The sequence below is a fragment of the Adiantum capillus-veneris genome, chromosome 1 (assembly GCF_014529385.1).
Source record: "Adiantum capillus-veneris isolate H3 chromosome 1, ASM1452938v2, whole genome shotgun sequence".
Taxonomy (NCBI): Eukaryota; Viridiplantae; Streptophyta; class Polypodiopsida; order Polypodiales; family Pteridaceae; genus Adiantum; species Adiantum capillus-veneris.
The window spans coordinates 181,261,857-181,270,458 of NC_140931.1; positions in this window are offsets into that span (position 1 = coordinate 181,261,857).

The following is an 8,602-nucleotide window of genomic DNA, read 5'->3' on the forward strand; positions in this document are numbered from 1 at the left end:
AGTCCATGGTTAGTCTTTCATTTGGAGTCATTATTTGAGCTCAGTACTACTAGGATACGATCCATATATCCACTGGTTGTACAACCCTTGCAAACCATCCTATAATTTTATATAGCACCTTCATTATTATTTTTTTAATACTAAAATTTTCCTGCTTTCATTGGCAAGGAGTCCCAAGTTCTTACCATACGTGTTGCCCAAAAGTTAAAATTGCATATGACTTCCAGGAATTATAAAGTAAAGCAACTTAGCAAGGAATTAAAATAAATTGTATATATATGATAAAAAATTTGCAATATCAATTAGGAGACTTGGTTGAATCACGAGATTTTTTAGTAGCACCATCGCAAAAGATAGATTTAGTTTTGGATATACCTTGGAGATATCATTTTAATCCAAAGATTAACTATGATCTGCATACTTTAATTTCATACATAATGAACTCTTTTTTACCATTGTAAGCTAGTCAAAAGCTAGAACTAGAAACCCTTTTTAGTCACACTCGGCCAAATGGTTAGCTTAAAAAGATAACAAACAATTTTTTATTTTAATTAGTAAAATTGAAACACATGAAGACCAATTGGCTCCTTCTCAAAAGAACTTTTGGATGAAATATAAAGAAATTTTTGCTGAAGATCTACCTTCAAGATTATATTCTTCTGGAAAGACCACATAATAGAGTTGATTCAAGGGAATGCACCACCTTGTCGAGCACCATATCGTCAAAATCAAATTGAACAAAGAAAAATTCAACATCAAATTGAGGAATTATTAAATCGTGGTTTAATTAAGCTTAGTAGTTCACCTTTTGGTGCACCAGTTCTCTTAGTCGAAAAGAAAAATGATTCTTATCGTTTATGCATTGACTATAGAGCATGTAATAAAATTATGACAAAAAATCGTTTTTTATTCCTCGTGTTGATGACTTGCTTGATAAATTAAGTGGTGAATCCATTTTTAGCAATATAAATCTCAAATGTGGATATCATCAAGTACGTATGATGGAAAGCGATGTTCATAAAACTGTATTTTGAACATAATTTGGTCATTATGAATTCCTTGTAATGCCTTTTGGTTTGATAAATGCACCCACTACATTTTCACACGTAATGAATCGCATCTTTTTTAAGCATCAAGATTGTGTTGTGGTTTTTTTAATGACATTTTGGTTTTCAATAAGAATGAAAAAGATCATTATGCACATTTGCATTTGGTTTTTAAATTGTTGCATAAAAACCAATTTTATTTTAATCTTGAGAAAAACTCATTCTTCAAAACTGATATTGAATACTTAGGTCACATTGTCTCTGGTGAAGGAATCCGTGTGGATCCTAAGAAGACTCAATGCATCAAGGAATGGCCTAGATCTCAATCTATTCATGATATTTGTTCTTTTCTTGGTTTGTGTAGTTATTATAGGAAATTTATTTAAATTTTTTCATAGATGGATTTAACTCTCACAAACCTTTTAAAACAGAGCGCATCTTTTACTTGGAATGACCAACATAAAAATCTTTTGAGACACTCAAATATGCACTCACGCATGTTCCTATTTTATAAATTCCTGATTTCAAAAGACCCTTCTTTTTTGTTACGACTGATGTTAGTGGGTGTGGTATTGGTACTATATTAGTGCAAGATAACCATCCCATTGCATATGAAAGAAGAAAGTTAAAACCCCATGAGCTCAATTATAGCACTTATGACAAAGAATTGCTAGCTGTTGTACGTGCTTTGAAATTGTGGAAACATTACTTGTGATGGGATTTGAGCTCTTGATTACAACTGATCAACAAAGCATTTGCCATTTGCTTTTACAACCAAATATCTTTGATCGTCACATTAAGTGGGCATCATTCATTCAAAGTTTTCATCCACTCATTCAATATCAACCAGGGCATGAAAATAAGGTTGCAAATGTACTAAGTCGCATCCATCAATTAATAACATTTATGTTGTGTTTGTCGAATCTTTTTCAAACATGGTTGATACTTATGCTTGTGACTCTGTCTTTGCTAACATTTATGCTTACTTTCCTAACTGTACATCTTTTGTTCATGCACAATACTCTTTTCATGATGGGTATTTGTTCTTTGAAAAATGATTGTATGTAACCCTTGCATTTTGTCAACTTGTCCTTAAAGAGTGTCATGAACCACCTTGTATAGGCCATCGTGGGATTTCCACGACTATTCACATAGTAGAATCTCAATTTTATTGGGCCTCCCTTTGAAAAGATGTTGTTATATATGTTGTACAATGTTTAGTTTGTCAACAAATCAAGTGTCATCATAGTAAGCAATATGGTTTGTTAATGCCTTTACCTATTCTTGACTCTCCTTGGCAACACATTTCTATGGATTTTATTACTGGATTTCCACTCACTCAAGCACAAAATGATATGATTTGGATCATCGTAGATAAATTTAGCAAGCATGCTACTTTCTCCCTTGTAAGAAGACCCTCTTAGCTCAGCAAGCGGCTATATTGTTTCTTAAGCATATTCTTGTTTTGCATGGAATGCCTAAGTCTATCACATCGGATCGAGATAGACGTTTTTGCAATGACTTTTGGGTAACACTTTTCACAAATTTAGGCACTCAAATATACTTCACTTCTACATTTCATCCAAAATCTAATAGACAAACAGAAGAAATTAATAGCACCATTCTAGATCTTGTAGAACATACACTCATGAGAGACCGGGAACTTAGGACAGATACATTTACTTGCTTCAATTTGTATACAACAACACTCCTCATTCATCCACAAGAAAATCACCATTTCAAAATTGTATATGGGTATTCATTGCCTACTCGTTTGTCTTACATTTCTCATGAGGTACCAAATGCTGATGAAATTACTCCATAACACATGCAAATCTGAAAGCAAGCAAAACAACAAATTCACAAAGCACAACATACATACATAAAACAAGAAAATAAATAGAGATAACCCATGGAATTCAAAGAGGGAGATTTTGTGATATTGCATTGCAAGTATGTGCTGAAGTATAAGAATCATGGCCTTGAGAGCGCCAAGTGGATGCTAGAGAGGTTTTTCCACTCTCATCCTAGTATCTTGGAAGCATATCAAACTTCTAGAAGTTGAAAGTTTTTATTCTTACCTGAGGTTTTCCCTTTGGCTGATGATAGTGGTATCTCATGCTTGAAGTTTGCCTTTTGACAGTTCATTCAGTGGTGGTAATTCGAAGATGAGGTTCGCCCTTTGACTGTTAGTATGTGGTATTTGATACGTGAGGTTCGCCGTCTTCAATGCATCATTTAGAGCAATAATTGACTGAGGTTTTGCCCTTTGAACAGTGTAAAAGGTAATTGGTTTTCAGTATTGTCATGCTCTTCTTGTCTTTGTTAGAGGGCTCGTTATCAAATATCTCTTTCATTTTCATAGATATTTGAATATGTGGATAGCACTTACCTTTTTTATTTCCTCTTTTCAGGATATTATGATGAGCAGTGGGAAGTTTCCTTTGAGTACTTTACTTGATTCAACATAAATCATGTGGAGATCTGCCTCGTCTCTACACATTGAAGATTCCTAGTTTTTTTTTAATTTTCCACAAATGAGGAAAGTTGCTTCCCTATCGGAGAGGACTGTTATCACTATTACTACTTTTGAATATTTTATCAAATTTTCTTATATTTTATTCTCAAAAGTCATTTAAAAGAAGCAATGTAAATAGAACTATCCTTTACCTACTATTCTTAAAGTTTAAGTGAAAAGCAACCACTTCTATTTTTGGGTGCAGGCATGAGGAAAGAAAGAGAATCCCAAAATACAGTCTTCGTGTGCACCGCACTTTTGCAATAGGAATTAGCTTCTTGGCTCTTCACGAGGAAGACTAGCGCTTCGAGAGCATCCTGACCAGGTGATCTACTATTTTACCCCCATTTCAAAGCCAAGGGAGCCATTTGAATCTCCACCAGAGCAAAGCTGTAGAAGATACACTTTGCCCTCTTTTATGCTAATTTTCTCTCTTAATCATGACATACACTCTCTCGATTGCGTAGCTCTTACTCTCTTATCTTTCATATATTTATACAATTGTAATTCACGCTCCGTGAGAACGCAACCCATGAGCCTTGAACCCTTGACCTTGGGGTTACATCACAAAGGTCTCACCAACTAAGCTACGCTTCTGCGATGAATGCACCCTTATATGTACCTGGGAAATGCATGTTTTAATTGTGGCACCTTTGGCCACTTTTGGGCAATTGCTGTGTCAACCAGGCCAGGTCAGTCCCGGATCACAACCTATGCGGACCACAACTTCCAGCCCTCCCACCATTGATGAGGAATCTGGCCTTACTCTCGCTGCTGGTAAAACTTCAAAGAGAAACTAGAGTGCTTCGTTAGCTGCATTCAAAATGAAATAATGTGTATAAGCTAGAGGTAAAGGGAGATGGTGAAAATGTGAGATGTAAGAGCAATCACAAGTAGAAGCACAACAAAGGAAGGAAAATCATATGACACATCCTAATCATATAATATGTGTTGCTAGTGCATGTGTTGCATTTGGAGACAATCCTCTCTTTGAATTCACAACAAAGAACTCGGATTTTCTTTGTCCCCCTTTGAGCAAGAGAAAATCCTTAAATCAATGTAATCCGACAGATTGCACCATGGATAAGCCCAAGGCATATCTTACAGTCATTGAAGCAAAAAGACGCATAATCTGCATGTACGTTGACCGATATATTACCCAACATAACTTTTTTCTTTTAAACAATCTTTGATGAGCAAGCACATGTTTTATTTCCTAGTGTTAGATTCTTTCAAAATGTAAGCAAATGTGACCAAATTATCATTAAGTAGGATGTTTTTCTTTTAACATCCACTTCCTAGAGTGCTTTCTTATTTTTATTTGTAATAAATTGAAGTGAAGCCAGATTAGTTGAATTAAAGAGCATGTCTAAAATTGCTTCTTGATAGTATTATTTCTATGGCCCAATCTAATTCTCTTATGTTGTCATTTGTATAAGAATATGGTTGAATTGAAGTCAAGCCAAATGCAATAGAAAAGAGCAGTTGTGTCCTAATCATACAAAATACTTCATAATGTAGAAAATGCTTTCTAGAATGCTACATTAGTCCCATTAGAATTTAGTTAATAAAATAGTATAACTTCTTGCCTGTTTACACCTTGCTTCAAACTGCTAGTGCACATGTTTCCATTCCTCTATTTGGATTCACAGAGAAGAAATCGAATCTTTTTAATCCTACTCTCAGTAGAAGAAAATTCTTGAAGCAATGCAATCCGACAAATTGCGCCATAGATAAGCCCAAATATATCTTGCACTCATTAAAGCAAATAGACAGCACAATTTACATATATGTTATTTATAATTGTAATGAATTGAAGTGAAGCCAGATTAGTTGCAGTAAAGAGCACATATAAAATTTCTTTTCAATAATATTATTTCTCTGACCTAATTTGTCTCTTTATGTTATCATTTGTATAAGAATGTGGTTGAATTCAAATCAAGCCAAATGGAATAGAAAAGACCAATTGTGTCCTATGTTTATAACATGTTAACTAATTTATGGTTATGTCATTTCAACATTCAACAAGAGTATATGTCCCTGAAGAAATTGGGAAGAGAAAGAGAGAGATTGAGCTGTGTTTTCATAAAACACATGCTACCGTGTTTTTACTGCAGTACATATGTCTTGCGCTGTAGTCGTGATGCCCAATTTTGATTTGTAATGACCTCACAGAAGAACCATAATGGATGTTCGAGTTTTTGTAAAATAATACTATGTATCATTTTTTATAAATTTTTAAAATATTGTTTCCTTTTTATGTTTTAAAAAGAAAAACATGCAAGTTTCCTTGCACGGGGGAGTTTGCAAAGTCCTCTCTAAATTCTATAATACGAGGGAACATGCCAATCCCACGGTAGCGTGCAAATTCAATGTGTTCGTTCCACTGCGTTGTTCATAATGAATGAAGAATTGAAAACTTTTACGTACCTTTTTATTTTGATGCTCATTTGTTGATAGTCATAACCAATGCATTGAACCTTTCTGATTGAGCTTGGTGACATGCTTCCTAGCCTCCTCCCATTAGTATATCCCTGCCATCAACGCGCATTCAAGTGCAAGCATAGGTGATTGCATTTGAAAAAGGGCCTAACTGGGCTAAAATAGCTTTGACCTTCCTTCCCTCAGCCATGTTGGGCATATCCTGCAATCAACGTGCGCAAGGAGAGGCAACGTCTCGAAGACGATCCCCACCAATAACTTCATGTTTTTCCAACAATCCCTAACTTGCAATCTCATATAGACCAAAGCATTGCCAAACACAACATGTTTCTGCAAGAATCCTTGACTTCTAACCTCATAATGAATTCTCTCAGCCATGTGAAAATTGGACAAGAAGTCCTTCTAAGCACAAGCTTATAGTCAGATCAAAAAAGAAAAACTCCTTGTTGAAGCACAATCATATAGTCAAGTCAAAAAAGAAAAACTCGTTGTTGTTGACTCCTCATTATGCTCATCTTGCTTGTGCTTGACTTCAAGGAGCTACTCTTCCCATCTGGGATCTTTGTTGCTTTAGCCATGTTGGGCATATCCGGCAATCAACACGCTCCAAGAGATAACATCCCAAAGACGATCTCCACCAAGAACTTCATGCTTTTCCTATAGTCCTAACTTGCAGTCTCATAGTGTTGATGAGTTTCTGTGCCTTCGTAAGGGCCACACATTTTCCAACGGTCCCTGACTTGCAATCTCTAGTGAATTCTCATAGGTTAGAAAACAAGTCTTTCTTTTGATTAAGCTCAAGCATATATATCCAAGTCAAAAAAGAAAACTTGTTGATGTTGACTCCTCATCATACTCTTTCTATTTGTGCTTGACTTCTTCCCTATTGTGGCACCTAGAAGAATCTCTAATGAAAAAAAGTGATTACATTTGAAGGGGTGCTCTTGTGTTGCATCCAACAAAAAAACCACATAGCTTCCTCAATCGATTCTTGTTGGGCATATCCTTGTCTTGCAACAAACCTTGTTTCACGTACATACCCAAGCTTCCTCGCCACAGTCATGATCAACATATCTTGCAAACAACACGCTCCAAAAGACCACATTTTTTAGTGAAATCTCATCAATAACTTTTGGTGATTTGTAAGCACACAACATTTTGCATGCTTATTGAGAACATGTATAGCCAATCACCTTCAAGGTGCAAGCATAGGAGATTGCATTTAAATAGAGTCCTTTCCTTTATAGATGTTGAAAATAGCACACAAGCTCCTGCGCATCGGTTGTAGGATATGCCCAATATCGCACCCGCAAGGTAGAGAACTCTAATTGAAGCTATGTTCTGGCATGTATCGGCTTATTTTATCGATGAAGTTCTTCATCAATCGTCGTTCATCACTTGCAACGAAGTAGAACAACCCCAACATCAAAGGGCTTCCAGCGGAGATTCTTCTAAGAGCCAACAAGGAAGAAGAATTTCTTTTCTGACGTTCATATGGGTGAGTGAATTGAAGTAAAGGACTATTGGGAAAAACATTTTGTGCTTGGCAATGCTTTGTTCGATATGAGATTGCAAGGCAGGGGTTGTTGGAAAATTAATGGGGATCATCTTTGAGATAGACGCGTGTGGCCTTATCCAAGACCTTCACATCATTGAACAGAAATCAAGATGAAATTGCTAGTCAGGGGATGTTGAAGAAACATGTTGTGTTTGCATTTCTTTGGTTGATATGTAGGCATTCACAATCAGATTTCTAGTGAGGAGCTGTTGGAGAAACGTGTGATGCTTTCCAATGCGTTGGTCGATATGTATGCTAAGTTTGCTACCAAATTCCTTAAATCAATGCAATCCAACATATTGCACCATGGAGAAACCCAAAGCATATCTTGCACTCATTAAAGCAAAAAGCCACCATAATTTGCATATATGTTGACCAAAATATTACCCAACACAACTTTTTTCTCGTCTCAGTAACCTTTGATGAGCAAGTGCATGAATTTAATTCCTAGTGTGAGGTTCTTTCCAAATACAAGCAGTTATGACCAAATCATCATTTAGTAGGACATTTTGTTTTTAACATCCACTTCCTAGAGTGCTTTGTTATTTGTATTTGTATTGATTTGAAGTGAAGCCAAATTAAATAAAGTAAAGATCACATCTAAAATTGCTTCTCGATAGTATTATTTCTCTAACCCAATCTGACTCTCTTATGTTGTCATTTGTATAAGAATATGGTTAAATTGAAGTCAAGACAAATGCAATAGAAAATAGTAGTTGTGTCCTAATCATACAATATGAACTTCACAATGTAGAAGATGCTTTCCCAAATGGTGCGTTAATCGCATTAGAATGTGATTAGTGAAATAGTGTAACTTCTTGCATATTTACACCTTGCTTCAAATTTCTAGTGCATGTGTTTTCATGTGTAGACAATCCTCTATTTGGATTCATAGAGAGAATTTATTCCTATGCTTAGCAAGAGAAAATCCTTTAAGCAATGCAATCTGAACATTGCACCATGGATAAGGCTAAGATATATCTCATTGAAGGTAGATTAGGTGAAGTAAAGAGTATGTATAGAATTGCTTTTTGATAA